Consider the following 16,998-nt stretch of genomic DNA (forward strand, 5'->3'; position numbering starts at 1 on the left):
TGAACTGCATTTGCTATGGCTATTGTTTGTGTCTCACGTAATTTTAAGTTGTTGAGCTAAGTATTCATATGATTCTGCATTGCTATAATTTGTGCCTATAATGTAGTGAATTGATCAACCTCTAATACCCTTGTAACCTTCTTGGGAGCACTTTTTGAATCTGCATGCTAATTAGGATTCCCTTGTGCGATTAAATTTAGCAATGTATACAATTCTTCATAAGTTTTCTCTAAACCTTGTCCTCTTGCTGCTGAATCAAAAAGAATCTTTGTATTAGACTCAAGGCCTTCTATAAATGTGTGCACCAAGAAACCATTCGATTAATGGTGATGAGGATAATTTCTGAGCATGCCTTTGAATCTCTCCCAAGCTTGGTAGAGATTTTCTCCATCTTTTTGTCTGAAACATAAGATTTCACTCCTAAATAGTGTAGTCTTTTGGGATGGAAAGAATTAAATAAGGAACTTCTGAGCACAATCTTCCCATAAAGTGATGGAGTGTGGTGGTTTAGTATGTAAACACCCTTTTGCTTCCCCATTTATAGAAAAAGGGAATAGTGTCAACCTGACATAATCAACATTCACATCTTTAGGAATGTATGTATCACTTATTTCCAGGAAGGTATGTATGTTTTTCTATGGATCCTCATGTGACAATCCGTGAAAGTGCCCCATAGAATTCAACAATCGCACTATATTTTGTTTCAATTCCTAGTGTCCTCCTGGTTTAAGCTTTTGAATGATGTTAGTTACATGGTTCATAAGTGGGATTGCCACCTCAAGAATAGGTCTTGCGGCTGGTTGAATAGTAACAGTTGGAATAACAGGAGCTGGAACATTCCCAACATTTGGATCATCAATAATTGGATATCGTATTTCATCAATTTATCCCTGTTGAATGTAATATTAAGCTCTTTACCTCAGATGAAAAAATACTTCCTATTCAGCAAAGGGCTCTACTGACTCTTTATCCTTAGCCAGTCCAATGTTTAGCTAAACGTGCAAAAATTCAGCCGCTAAGATCAAGTTGTTAATACTTAAACTTATTATCAAAAACCAAAAATTAAGAAATTTTCTAATTCTATTAGATCCCCAGAAACGGCGCCAAAAACTTATTGCGTCTCAGCGAATGCGCAAGTGTAGATATCATTCCCACAAGGATTAATAAACTAGAAATTTAATTAACCTTTAGTTTAAGAAAATTGGGTATTAAGTGCTTTAAAGTATCAAGATGATTTTGATTTTTATAAATAAAAATTGAGATTATTAAACTAGATATAACTAGTGATGACTAGAGCAAAGCAAGCAATGGTTGTAATCAATAATGATGATGATTTTAGAGTTGAGTTCATTCGAACAATCATACAATTCTCTATCCTTATCACAGTCTAATTGGTCATCGGGTTGATGATTCGCAAAGTTTATGCCACGATCTTGGTCTCTCGACCTCAAATCTTTTATCTATTGAATTTTGTAGCTACAACTTTCGCAAAGATGAAACAATTCTTCTAGATTCATAAAGTTTTCTTCTTGCAAGTGAACCAAGCAAGGCTTCTAGGTATATCTCTATCCTATATGCTAATTCAAATCTCTTATTTCATAAATGAATAAGAACCTTGCTCCATAATTTCTTCATTCTATCCTACAATTCTTCTCTCGGATTAACATAGAAATATAGATTTATTCTAATGGTGGCCAATCATTAAAATAGAAATTTCAAGAAATTAAGAACAACCCACATGATAATCCGAAAAGAAACTATGAATAAGAATATAAAAAGCGTAATCATGTTCTTAGACTCAACCCCAAAAATAGGGTGTTTAGCTATACATGTTTGAATTCATCATCCAAAATAAGTAATTAATCATACCCATAATAAGTCTTCAAGTAAAATAATTTAAAATAATGTCTAAAAACCCTAAAAGAGAAAAATTTCTACTTTTCCACTGCTGCTTCCCATCCCAAAACTGTCCAAAATTATCCTATCTTTTTCCTTTTATAGCTGGGCCAAAATTGTTTTACCCTAATTTTCTAGAATCGAAACGCCACACGGTGCTCATGATCTCAAAGGATGACAAACTAACCCTTTTCTAATATTGTACCTAAGTACTGCATAATATACTAAAATGAATGTCGAAAACTGGCATAAAATTGACATAAGGTTCAAATTTCTAAAAATACTCAATACTAAAAATTGAATACTAAAACATCTGTCTGAAAAGCCTCTAAACTTGTCTGAACTATGGAGTTGATAGGATATGTCACTAACTAACTATGTCTATTTAAAATAAACTGAGTCTAATGCCATAGTAAAATAAGGATCATCCTTGAATAAATAGGACTCACTGCTACGTCTACTGTTGCTGATTGAGTCTAGACAACTAATGGTTCTCTAGACCTAGTACTTTGGAACCTATGGTATAAATACCATAGCACAAGAGAAAAGTATGCATCAATACTTTGAATGTACTAGTATGCTAGATTAGGTAAGTCTAAATGCAAGGGCTTATGCATGAACATAACTTAACTGAATAACATGAGAGTACTGAATGAGGACATATGCATGAATGCACAAACCAAAATTGGAATCACAGTAACACTGAATATGAACTCTAAATACTGGTTTCTAAATACTGACTTACTGATGACTGAGACTCCTAGTACTGATGTCTGAGTTTACTAATACTAAGAGACAAAATAACTGAGTTTATTGAGATTGATGTTTAATCTTACTAATACTGATACTGATTTATTATATCTGAGATCAACCGTATATAACGGGTGACCTCTGAGTTACTAGTAATGATGCCTGATACTTGATAAATTAAATCTGAGATCAAGCCTATATAATGGGTGAACTCTGAGTCTACTGATAATGAATATGATTGTCTGAATCTGAGACCAAGACTATATAATTGGTTATCTCTGAGTCTACTGATACTGAATATGATTATCTGAATATGAGATCAAGCCTATATAATAGGTGATCTCTGAGTCTACTAATAATGAATATGATTGTAAGAATCTAAGATCAAGCCTATATAACGGGTAATCTCTGATTGTACTAATAATAAATATGATTCTCAGAGTCTGAGATCAAGCCTATATATTGGGTGATCTCTGAGTCTAGTGATAGTGAATATAATTTTCTGAAATACTTCTGCATTCTACTTTCTATTGGAATTCTACTAAGTTATGTAACTTATGGAGCTTTACTAAAATATGAATTGAATACTGAATACTACTGTGGTCTGAACTAAATACGGAATTGGGTTAGACTGATACTGAGACTGGATTGAACTAGTACTGAGATTACTGAATTTTCTTAAGTTTTGTACTGGCTAAATTCTACTGATCATAGCAGGACTAAAATTATCTTAAGACTGACTCGGCTCTAGACACACAGCTAAATTTTTGGGTATAAATACCCCCAGGAATCAATAACATAAATAAATAAGACAGGACCACACTTAAGTATCATGACAATGGACTTTCATTCACAACATAATTAATACGGTATCTCATCAATCACTTGAATGTCATAAACATGTAAATGTATAGGGAATTCATACTAATACCTCATAGTTGTTCAATAAGGAATACACATGGATAAGAATGCATGCAACTTATCATAATACATTCTCTAAAGCATTTCAACAAACTCTTGGCATGCACTAGTTAACATATAATTGGGGATTTCATGCTTAACATACTAATGAGGGCACTATTCTCTTTACTTAAGCATTCTATCAAACATATGGGGAGCATGGTTTGGTTATACCACATATTCAATACTTAATTATCATGAATACATCAATATCATGCAACTTGAAGAGGGTTTATCATGAACATCATAAAATTTATCACATACTAGAATTAACTCTTGAAATCGGTAGTCTAAATCATTAATTAAAACTCAATACTAACATGAACTTCAATTTTAAGTCACATGAATCATAAAAACTCATAAATATAAGACCTTTGAATTTAGAAAAGGATTCTTGAACTTGTTGGGTGGAAGGAACCCATGAATCAACATCTGTATACCTTGTTATATGATTCTTGGAAGATTTACAGAGGAATCTTGATGAGTTGGGTCTTGAGCTAGGAACCCGAATGGTTGTTCTTGAAGAAAATTGAGAGAAAACTAGTATATTTCGGTGAAATAATGAGAAATCTTGTGTTAAAGAGTATATATATGGGTACCAAAATGACTGTCATGTCCTTGAAATTAAAATTTGGAACTGGAAAAATCCTGATTTTACATATTGGCATGACGCACCATAATCGCGCCAGCTTATTGGAAATTGGATAATTGGGAAACTGAGCCTTGGCGTGACGTGGTAGAAATCACTTTGCCACCTTTTTTGCAAATGGGAAACCTACTGTGACGCGGTAAAATCACGGAGGCTTACAGGATTTTGACAATTGCCATTTTGGCTGGAAGTGTGATGCGCTAAAGTAGCAGGTGGTACACTGTCTCACTAAAATGGCTCTAACTATTCTCCCTAGTGTCGGATTTGGGTGAATTTGATATAGATGAAAAGCTTATTTGATTTCCCACGAGATAAAAAGTCAAAATATTAAAAATATCACATGGAATAAAATATAGTCATCTTTGAAACCAGATCTTTGATGTTCTAGAGACGAATTTGAACTAGGAGAAGAGTGGGGTATTACAAAAATACTTAAAGTTTTCCAACATTACCACACAGCGCGTCGCGCCATTCTTTCAAATGATATTTCCCATTAAAATCCAAGAAATTATGGAAATCAATTATTTCGTGAATTTTATGAAATGCACTCTCACCATGCCGTGCCACGATCGCGGTGAGCCACTGGATTTGGACAATTGTGAAGTATCCTTTCTCCATGACACGGTAAACTTTTTGGTCACACCAATTTATAAATTTGGACTATCCCACGATGCGGTGGTTTGGCGAACCTTCACTGAAAAGTGCCAAGTGAGAATTTAAGCCTCTCCGCGATGCGGAGTATGTTCAAATGAGAATTCCCACTTACCAACTTCCCTTTTTTTAGTTTTATTTCACTACCTTGTATTCCTTCAATACTTTCATATCATCATTGTGTCCAAATCCTTCCAATTCTTATGTATGAATTATTAATGGAATTTTTTACCCTGAAATTACTAATCATATCCATTAAGCACAAAATGGAATTAAAGCTAGAATATACGTACAAATTCATACAAAAGTTCCCAAAGAAAGTCAAAATCTAGAGGAATATTGGTGCTTTTAGTATATAAATATGCCCAAGATTAGGATTCCAGATAAATCCCTAGGGGTTTAGATACTAGGAAACTTTCTAAGTCTCAACTGGTGTTGGTGTATTTCATCTGGGATGCCTTTAATCGCTTATGCAATCTGCTAGGCACTAGCAAATTTCACATAAGAGACATTATTTCACATAAGTTACACCCCAACAGTAATGCAAGTATCGCGTATATGATACTCATATCCTGTAAGCCACTTCTGCACCTTTTGTCGGGTATCACCTATGTCGCTAACAAGTCACATATGTAATTCTTGTGTAATTGGAATGGATATAAATACCTTATTTATCCAGATCTATAATATATTAAACCCATAAAAGTGGGACAGCCCGAGGATAATATTTATAGGTAATTTTTGAGCTAGGATAAGGATTAATTACGCAATTCTCCATCAAATTGGTGGTAGGATTTCTTTATTTTCATGGTTGATTTCTTTATTCTCATGTAACAATCTTAAAATCTTGGTGACTTGATTATAGTACTAATATAGCTCAGAATTCACCCATTTTAGGGTAAATATTCCTTGAGCATAAAGGGACATTGAGTGGATTTCATAAATGTGATTTCCATAAATGGTCCCCATATGGGATTCTTATGAAATTTTTGATCGGATAAACAATAGTAAAATATGGATATCATTGTTCTCATTTTGATGGATATATTGTGATTTTGATAGCATAACACCTTATGGAAGCTTCTTGAAAGGGGAAATAGTGATTTAGCAGATTCTTCAGGCTTTCTTTGTTGCCCAGGTAGGCTGGGATTACCCTCTTAATATATTGAGCTATCTGACATTATGATTTTGATATTATGCTAGATATGGGATGGGATTTAGCTGTTTGAAAAATGAATGTGGGTATTTTGTTTAATTGGACCATTAGGCTACATTGAAACCTTAGACTTGGAGTAGTTATCTTAGTCATGATTTAGGTGAATTGGGCCTCACAGTATATATTTAGAGTGGAAAAGCCTTAAATTTCTCAAGTTAGGTGAAATTTTTCGAGTCATTCATGTTAGAGAAAAATTTTCCTTAGTGGCTTAGTTTTTGTTACAATTACCTTAGTTTCTCATGTGTGGGAGTTTCTCATTTATGGGAAGGATTACTGTTTTAGACTAATTATGGCTTAGTTGATCTCTATTAATAAAGTTAGATACCTTATCCTAGTCAGGGAAGAAGTCTAAATAGATTTTTAGGGATTAGAAGTGGGTCACTTTGGCCGACCTTAGGGAAATACTTGTGATGACACCGTAAAAAAAATTCACGTATGACATACTATTTTTAATAGTAAGTTTGAAATTTGAGAAGGTTGAGTATTGGTGTTGAGTATGTTAGATGGTTATAGAAGAATTGATGATAATTTCCAGTATCATTAATGATATTGTTGTCATGCATGGTTATGAATATGATTTATGGCTTATACATGCAACTTTTTGCATGGATTTTGTATTTAATTAATAGGTTCACCTATTGATATGCTAAATGCTATAGAAATAATATGGCTTATGGATATGTTATGGATAATATTTATAGTGTTGCTTACATATAGATATAATATAGCTTATGGATATGTTATGGCTTATACGTATTGTGTAGCTATATATTAATATAATAATGCTTATGGATATGTGATGGCTTGTATACATAGTACGGATTATATATATAAACATAAGGTGGCTTATAGAGATGATATGGAATATATGTATATGATATGTTTCATAGATGTTATATGGCTTATAAATATGATATGACTTGTATATAGAATATGGCTTGTAGATGTGGCTAATGGCTTATGGATATGACATGGCTCATAGATATGATATGGCTTATAAGTACAATTAATGTCCTATAGATATGATGGATGGCCTATAGATATGGGTATTAATATAAATTCTGGATATGCTTGATGACATGGCTTGAGAATATTAGTACTAATATGGATTTCAAATATAGCTAATAATATGGCTTATAGATGTAATTATGGACGAGAATACCAGTTATGATTCTTCATCCAATATATAGATATAAGTAAAGGAATGGGTTGTAGCTATGATTTGTTAGTATAATCTATAGAGTTTAGTTTATTTATTGTGTCACTAATATGATTCATTGGTATGAGTTATAAATATGAATTTTGGTTCAAGTCCACCCATTGTTGATGTTATTAATAATATGAGTTCAAGTTCAAGTCCAACAATTGTTGAATGTATTGACACATTTAGTTTCAGTTCTAGTCCGGCATTGAGGGTTGCTTATGATGTGATATGGAATGGATGTATTCTTTGTTATGCTATTACAAATGATAAATTTTAGTTGTGTGGTAGTTTACATTACTTGATTGTACTCTCCAAGCTTATAGGGGCCTGCATAGGGTTATTTACTTTTCTATACTTATTGGCTTATGGGGGATAATCAGGTAGTTATAAATGTATGATTTTTATGTTATAATTTTGGTTCTATTTTTTTATGCATGTACAATGGTGCAGGATGTTACTTTCAGGATTGCCTTTTACCTTGACTCTGCTTATGTCATCTTGTATCTTATCAAATTTATATCATAATTTAGCTAAGTTGGCTGATGATGTGTACTGAGTACCCATGGCATTAGAACACATAATATAATTTTATACCTTTTTGGTGCATATACGAGTACTAGTTGTCTCCGGTGATTTGTCGACCATATGGAGTTGATATTGGAGTTTAGGTGAGCTCTTGGAGTCATAGTTACCCTTTTTCCTTTTATTTATCGATGTACAATCTTTTATTTTCAAGACTTGTTGTATTTGGCTATTCAGTGCTCATAATTGTTTTGTATATCTCTTGTGTCGACAATACTGAGTCTTGGGATATTAGCTGGATAGAATCTCTTGTATTAACGTTACTGGGTCTTAGGATATTAATTGGTTTTTGTCCATCTATTAGACCTTAATGGTTGTATTATTGTTATTTGAATACTAAATGTGAATTTTGGATTTTAGCCCATTTTTCACCATAGCCCATTACATCTATCTCCGGGATTTTGTTTGGCTTACCTATTAGTATGATAGAGTAGGTGCTATCATGACTCGAAGTCAGGTCGTGACATGACCTGAGACTACCCCTAGTCGTAACATATTGCTTAGAACCACATCTGATCCCAAGCTAACCTATGGTACTGGTATAATGCATGAACAACTGCTTAAAAGATAGATAAAAGATAAATTGAATGAGCATAAACATAATCATGGAATAAACTAGTTCAATACATTTACTATTAAAAATTTTATTTAAAACATCTGTAGCATGAAAAGAAAGAGAAACTAATTACGAAAAATTTTACTAACTATCTACAAAGCCTTTACTAATATTGACTATAGGTAGCTTAGACATGGCCCTCAACTATCCCTAATTAATAAATTACTAGAGGAACAACTGACTTGATTTATCGAAGTAAGAGATTTAATCACCTCCCACCTAGATTCTATGATTTGCCTGAATATGATCATGATAATAACTACATAAATCTACATTACATAAAAATTATAGGTAGAAGAGGCATGCAATCAATACTTTGGAATCAACTAAGTATGTAAGATATGTACTAGTCAAAAAAATACTTCAAATATGCTTTGAAACTGAGGACATAATCCATTTACTAAAATATGCATTTAAAGCATATTTGTAAATAAAAGTTGTGAGACATAGTGAACTGTTTGAGTTGTGAGCTAAAATATTTCTAACAAATTGGAAAGCTATAGAAGCATACATATTCTAAATGATTTAAAACTAATGTGGACCATGTTGCAAAATTGTACTGAATGCTAACTAAAAATAAAGAGATAAAGTTGAGTACATTAACCTATATGAATTACACATATACCAATATACAATGATAATCTAAAAAATTTATAGTTTAAAAGATGGTAAAACATAAATAAGGGTCATGTACAAATGCTGATTCTAAAACTGTGAGATACGAACTAATGACATGACTAAGTAAATAAACATTTAATTTATTAATACTATATTAGGTATACCAATTACAAGGTAATGCAAAAACTAGGTTTAAACTGTGGGAGATACTATTAACTAATATATAACCAATGATCTAAACATGATTTTTGATAAATAATCCCACAACAAAAAGGGACTAATATACGTTTCCAGGGTATAAAGGATGATGTGATGTAATACCATTAAATTGGTCTCTAAAAGGACTAAAGTGTCAATCATAATCTGATGGTTGAACCTTCATAACCTAAAGTGGTGCACTAATTCTAAGACTTAGGAGCTTCTACTAAAGGTCTCAACATAATTGACGGGTGAGCCTTCATCCTTGTTTTGGCTCAGTGCTAAGTTCTACTCTCAACTGAATATAAGTTGATATATTGAATAACTCAATAATACTGATGTTCTGAGACTGACATATAAATTCTTTATCTAAAAGCATTCTAAATCTCAAAAACTAAAGAACTGAGTGTTTAACTAACAATGCATGATATCCTAAGTCATTAGGTATTTATAACTTTCCATTTCTAAAGAATACAACTAATAATAGAAATTTTATAATCTGAATGTAATAGGGATTTCATAACTGAAGTCTAAAATACTATATATCAATATACCGGTGAGCAATAAAATCCAAAGTCTTTGAAGATAATGAATTTCATAAGAAACATGTCATGTCAAACTAATATAGACTAAAATCTATGAAATTATGATTAATAACGTTGAATAGTCTTGAGAACTAATACATCCATAGTTTGAACATATGCTTGAAATATTAAGTAATATAATGTAAATAATATATAGACTTGAGAACAACATCAATGTTATAATATATCCATAAAAATCATAAATAATCATTAAGGAATGTTCATGAATGAAAAATATATCATGGTGAACTGAATTTAAAATTGGAGACATAATTGGGTAAAAACCCTAGTTCCTAGGAATCATAGAATTCTTCAATGAAAAATCATAAATTTGGCATGAGGATAAAATTATATCCTCATTGAATACCTATATATATTACTTTTCATTCTTGAACTAAAGTTATGAGTATTTTAGTTTGAAGATCAAGAACACTTTTATTTCTTTGGAGAAGAGGAAATAATGTGTTTTTAAAATTTTCTCTAAGTATTGACTGATTTTTAAGAGAGTGAGATATTTGTGGTAGTTTAGGGTTTATATTTAGCCTTAGGTAGCTTAAATAACGTTGTGTAGGAGGTTAAAAGGTAAAAAAAGACTGGAGTACCCCTCTAAAAATTTTGCAGAAAAAATTGATTTTTGATACCAAATGGACCCTCCCATGATCGTGACACCTAAACATGATCGTAGTACTGAATCATTGGTACTAGGGCCTTTTTCAGGTCTCTAAAGTTAATTAGATAATCACATTCGACGATCTTTAGTTCTAACAATGATAATGGGATCCTGGTCATGGTTTGGGTTATCCAATTTGGCAACTTGACAAGTGTTTAGTAAAATGGCCATAACGTTTTACTCCATTAATGGATTAAGGAATAATTGAATGCATTGGAAACAAGAATCAAAGAAACTTCATTTGATGGTCGTGAGCTCTAAAACTTCATAATAAAGGGTTTCTACTCATTTAATGTTGACTATAGATAGATTCTATACAAGAATTCAATTACTAAGAAGGTTTTCAACTTGGCTATGAGTTTGAAGTTACTTGTGGACTAAATTTATGTCTAAATCACTTCTCATTCTAACAAATTACTAAGTTTGGATTTATCTATTCTCTAATAATGGTTCTAATATTAGCTTAGATTTTTGGGTGTAACAATCAATATCATCACTAAGTTGAGGTTCATCAAGCACACTACAACTTGCTCAAGTAGTGGATCAGATTCATAAGTAAGTTGATCAATATGCTCACCTTTACTAATTGTTGGCAATTCACATTGAAAAATAGACTCACCTTGATTTAATCAAGGTTTGACTAGTATGTGAATACTCGTATCTTATCACAACTGAACCTCATTTAAGATATAAATATCAAGACTAGGAGGATATAAATCCATCATACTAGAAGAATCAATTCGGTCATCTATAGGATCAACTTATGTTTTAAAACTCACAAAACAAACTTGATCATCATGCAAAAAATTGCTATCAAGAGTATGATAAAGGGAACCCTCTTCATGCTCAAATATAGATAACCCATCACTTACACATACTTGGCTACTAACCATGTCAAGACTATTTAAGTTTAACAAAGTGCTAGAGTTAGCATTGTTATCATGTAGCTCGTAGGAGTTATGTATTCACCTTAAGTTTCAATATTGGAGCTCATTTTCTTCTTTGGAATGTTCTCATACATAGGAGCATGTCAATTATAATCCCATGAGTCAACTCTCCATCACTATTCCTACAATTAGAATGTATAGCAATGAAATCCATTAGGCCTAAAAGATTGTATTCTTAAGGAACTCTCTTTATATCCTTCTTTTGAAGTATTTGTTCATAAACTTCCTCAATATAAAGGGTGTTTCAAGGTAAAATACTAGTATCATGGTTAGTAGGTAACAAGGAATTGGTTTTGACAAGTCCCATAATTAAGTGTTCCTTGTTCCCTTAGTCAAAGCAATTCCTTGGCTCATCACACTTAGAAAACTCTCTTATTGGAGCCAAGTATTTCTTGATGTACAAGGGATGATTCCCTTTCCCTCTTCTCAAATTTTTCCTTCTTCAATACATCCTTAAACCCTTTCATGACCTACTCACTTGCTCAAGTGTTAATGGTTCAAGAATATAATTTTGTACTTCAAATACAAGTACATATTTATTGGACATCTCCTGATATAGAACCAACCTTTCATATTTCCATGGCTTACTGAGCATCATATCACATTCTTTCAACGGCATTACATGACATTTGATATCAATGTACGCGCTTAGGCTATCTGTTAAGTAGATCCAGAAAGTCACCAGACGTAGTAGGGGGACTCATTTAATGTAGATGGCAGACAAAATCAAAGAAAGTTCTATGACCTTTAAACTCAACAGGATATGGAGGGTTCCCTTAATATAGTCACTGGTAAGTTATAGGTTTCTCATATTCACGCCTATACATTATTAGATATTTGAGCCACACATTTTTGTAGCCCCCTATATAGAAGTATACTTCAGTGTTATTCTCAACATCCTCTTCGAAACTTTATTAGTCTTTACTACAACTGGTGATTCAGTCATGGCTAGACAGGAATACAAAATTTCCCAATCAACATTTCCCAAAAAGTTTCATTAGTTGATCTTGTAGAGTTATACATGAAAAATGTTTATCTTATTCTTGGAATGGATTGGTTACACTCTTTATATTCCTCCGTTTATTGTAGAAATTAATTAGTCGATTTTAATTTTCATATGAGATAGTCATAGAGTTGAAGGGTAGTACCTCATGCCTATAAGCTGGTTTGTATCTTACCTTAAGTCTAGAAAAATAATTTCCAAAAGACACATCTATCATCTTATTTGGGTGAAGGATTCAAATTGTATGATTCCAACTTTTTTGTTAGTTCAACTAGTTAATGAATTCCTAGAAAAATTTCCTAAGGATCTGGTTGAAGTTTCTCTCAAATAAGAAATTAACTTCTAAATAGGCATCCTTCCATACACCCAACCAATCTCTATTCCACCCTATAGAATGGCTCTAGCCGAATTTAAGGAATTAAAGGATAGATTCAAATATCTCCTAGACAAGGATTTTATGAAACCCAATATCTATTCATTGGATGCTTAAGTCTTTTTCATGTGCAAGAAAAAATGTGCATTGACTGCTTTAGTTAAACAAAGTCATAATCAAGAATTAGTATCTTATTTAAAGGATTGATTACTTTTTCGACCAACTTCAGGGTTCTAATTTTTTTATCTAAATAGACCTCAAATCTGGGTGTCATCAGCTTAGAGTCATAGAATGTGTCATTCTAAAGACAACCTTCAGAAATTGATATAATCACTTTGAATTTCTTGTTATGTTTTTTGGCCTAACGAATGCTCCTGCAAATTTTTAGGATTTGATAAATAAGGCATTTAGGCAATACTTGTACATGTTTGTCACTAACTTTATTGATGATATTCTCATTTATTCTCGAAGTGAAAATGAACATACATTCCATTTAAGGATTATTTTGTAGACTCTAAAACATCCTAATTATTTAAGTTCAGTAAGTGTGAATTCAAGTTGAAATTAGTAGCAATACTTAGTCATATCATTTTTTGTGAGGGCATTCAGGTTTGTCCTTAAAAGACTAAAATAGTTTGGAATTGGCATAGATCTATCTCTCCATCATATATCAAGAGTTTCTTAGGTTTAGCCGATTACTACAGATTATTTTTAAAGAATTTTATTCTATTGCTCTGTTATGTCCATATTGATGCAGAAGAATACTAAGTTTCAGTGGTCCAATTCATGTGAAAAAAATTATTAGGAGTTGAAGACTTAACTCACCTTATCTTCAATTTTTGCATTGAAGGAGGGATTAAATGGGTTTTTGGTTTATTGTGATGCTTCCAAAGTTGGCTTTGATTAGGTGTTGATGTAGTATGGAAAGGTTAAGCATATGCCTCTAGACAACCCGAGAACCATGAGAAGAATTACCCAAATCATAATCTTGAGTTTGAAGCAGTGGTTTTATTCCCTAAATATTTGAAGTCATTATATTTATGGGATTCATGTAGAAGTAATAACTAATTATAAGTGCCTTTAATATGTGTTAAGCCACAAAGATTTACATTTTTGTCAGAGATATGGCTAGATTATTGAAAGACTGTGATATAAGTGTATTGTACCCCACAAATAAAACCAATATTGTGGTTGATGCTCTTAGTAGTTTGTCTATGAAAAATGTAGTTGGTATAGAATATAAGAAGAACAAGTAAGTGTACGAGGTTCACTAGTTTGCTAGATTGAGAATTCAGTTGGTTTCTTCATATGAATGTATTATGTTGGTTTAGAATAGGCCTGAATCTTCATTAATAGATGAGGTAAAAGAAAAGAAAGATAGTGATCCTATTTTACTTAAGTTGAAAAAATTGTTCAGAGTTTGAAAGTTGAGGTTTTCTCTTAAAGAGGAGATGTTATTCTTCCTTGTCAAGGAAGGCTGTGTGTTCCAAATATAGATGACTTTAGATAGCATATACTAATAAAAGCTCATATTTCTTGGTACTATATTTATCCAGGAGCCACTAAGATGTATCATGATCTACAGGAAGTTTCTTGGTTGAATGGAATGAAGAAGGATATTTCAATATTTATGGCTAACTATTTGAATTGCCAATGGGTAAATATTGAGCACCAGAGAACTGATTCTATACTTGAGGATATCAATATTCCTACTTGGAAGTGGGAAGTTGTGAACATAGACTTCATTATTAGTTTTTCTTCTACTCACTAGCAAAATGATTCTATTTGGGTTACTGTGGATTAACTGAATAAGTTAGCCTATTTCCTACAAGTTAACAGTTCAAATTATCTAGGGATTAGGTAGACTCTATCTTAGGGAGATGGTGAAATTACATGGAATCCCTTTGACTAGGATTTTAGATAGGGGTACTCAATTTACCTCTTAATTATTTAAGACCTTTCGAAATGGGCTTGGTACCTAAGTTCATTTTAGTATGGCTTTGAATTCGCAGATTGATTGACAAACGGAGCAGACCATCCAGACTTTAGAGGATATGTTGAAAGATTATGTGATTTATTTCACGGGTAATTGTGGTGATTATTTTTCTATTATTGAGTTTTTTATAATAATATCTATCACTCCAATATTTTGATGGCCTCATTTGAAGCACATTATGGTAGGAGGTGTAGATTTCCTATTGATTTGTTTGAGGTGAAGCTACTTTTATAGGGCTACCAGTTCATGAGGATATGGAGAAATTTCAACTAATTAGAGAAATGATAAAAGTAGCTCATAGTCGTTAGAAGTCCTATATAGCTGTGAGGAGAAGGGAGCTTGGGTTTGAAATTACTGATTTTGTTTACTTAGAAGATTCAACCATGAACAGGGTAAAGATATTCAACAAGAAAAGGAAGCTCAGTCCCTTCTATGTTGCTCCTTATAAGATTGTGGGTTGCTTTGGCAATGGAACCTATGAGTTCTATTTACCTAAAAACTTTGCATTGGTGCATTCAATTTTCCATGTGTATTTATTAAAAAAATGCATTGGTGATCACGCATCGAGGAGGTCCTAGTGTAGATCCTTGTTCGTCAGGTTCATAAGTTGAGGATTAAGGAGGTCCTAGTCACGATAGCACTTGTCGCAAAAAGCCTTGACAAGTATGCCTATCACCCAAACTGATAAAAGGGAAATCAATACCAAAAACCCAATGCAAGTGTTCTAGAGCGAAGTTGAACAACACAAACATAATATTATCTAAAATACAATCAAGATACATAACCGAATCCCAAAATATGATTTCACAATGTAAGAACTACTAAATACATCTCAAATGTCAAAGATACAACAATAGTCCTGAAAGGATCAAAATCTGTTTCAAAATAGCAAATAGGACATAAAATAGACATGAAGAGGTAGTAGGCCAACTCCTAAAGTATAGGACGTCTGCTACCTCAAATAAAGTCAAAATACCGTCTGAATCAGCTACTCGTACACCATAATCATACCTTGATCTGCACCAAAAGGGCATAATAGAGATGAATACAGTCCACTTATACTAAGTTGGTACCATATACCAACTGAGTAAAGTAGAAAATAAAGCACATAAACAGAAACTATGGACACGTCATCTGTAATTTGAAAATGTCTCAAATGATAGCCCATACTATCTCCACTAACAGTTCTACTCTGTACACATATGTCAAATACAAGTAGGATAAAGAACAACAAATATACACGTACACCAAATAGAAGTACAAGAAGATAGAACAAATGGACAAATATCAAGTAACTGATAGAAATACAATCACAGAATAAGTACAATATATAGAATGCAATAAAGATAATGAGAAGGATGATATGATGATGTGATGCTCTAGGTCCTCGCACTACCTCCATATACACCTACCAAGATGTTCTCCTAAGGTAGTACCCATGAGGGGTTAATCAACCTATATAAAACTAAAATCCAATACAAATATCCATAACTCTTCTCCGGCACATATATTGGTAGAAAGCTTTTAAATATGTCATATTTTCTGTTAGAAAAAGCTAGTGTTTCCAGTATTTCCATGATGGTACCAATGTTTCATAAATGAATAGGATATGATGATGTAATTCTGAAAACCAACCAAAATGAGAATATCTAACCAATATACAACCTATGTGAGCCAAAAATCCCATCAAATCAGCCAACCATCCATGATCCAATAAAATCCAGATACCATCAAGCGAAACATGCAAGAAAAATTTTATTAATATAATATAAATCCCAAAATATTGGCTTTTCTCACCAAAACAATTGCAACTAAGCATACATATATCAATACCAAGCTACAACATCATATAAGACCTCACACGGCCACACAACGAATAATGTCTCAAAACAACATAATATTATCCACATAGGCCCCCAACTGGCACATAAATCACTAAAACACTTTTTCAATGATAAAACCCCATAACCATAGCATGATTTTATATTATTATTAACTACTCAACCCAGTCTAAAGAATGTTCAGCCATAACCTACCTCGATTGTTGAAACTAGAATAAATAAATCGTTATCACTAAGGTTTCTC

General features: G+C 32.5%; 1 non-coding gene across 1 annotated transcript; it reads left to right on the forward strand.

The window, feature by feature from the left end:
• Nucleotides 1–321: 321 nt before the first annotated feature.
• Nucleotides 322–428, forward strand: LOC124889846. Its single transcript, XR_007048760.1, has one exon. It is a non-coding gene; the product is annotated as a small nucleolar RNA R71 (small nucleolar RNA).
• The last annotated feature ends 16,570 nt before the right edge of the window (nt 429–16,998 follow it).

This window comes from Capsicum annuum, chromosome 12 (genome assembly GCF_002878395.1).
Source record: "Capsicum annuum cultivar UCD-10X-F1 chromosome 12, UCD10Xv1.1, whole genome shotgun sequence".
NCBI classification, from domain to species: Eukaryota; Viridiplantae; Streptophyta; class Magnoliopsida; order Solanales; family Solanaceae; genus Capsicum; species Capsicum annuum.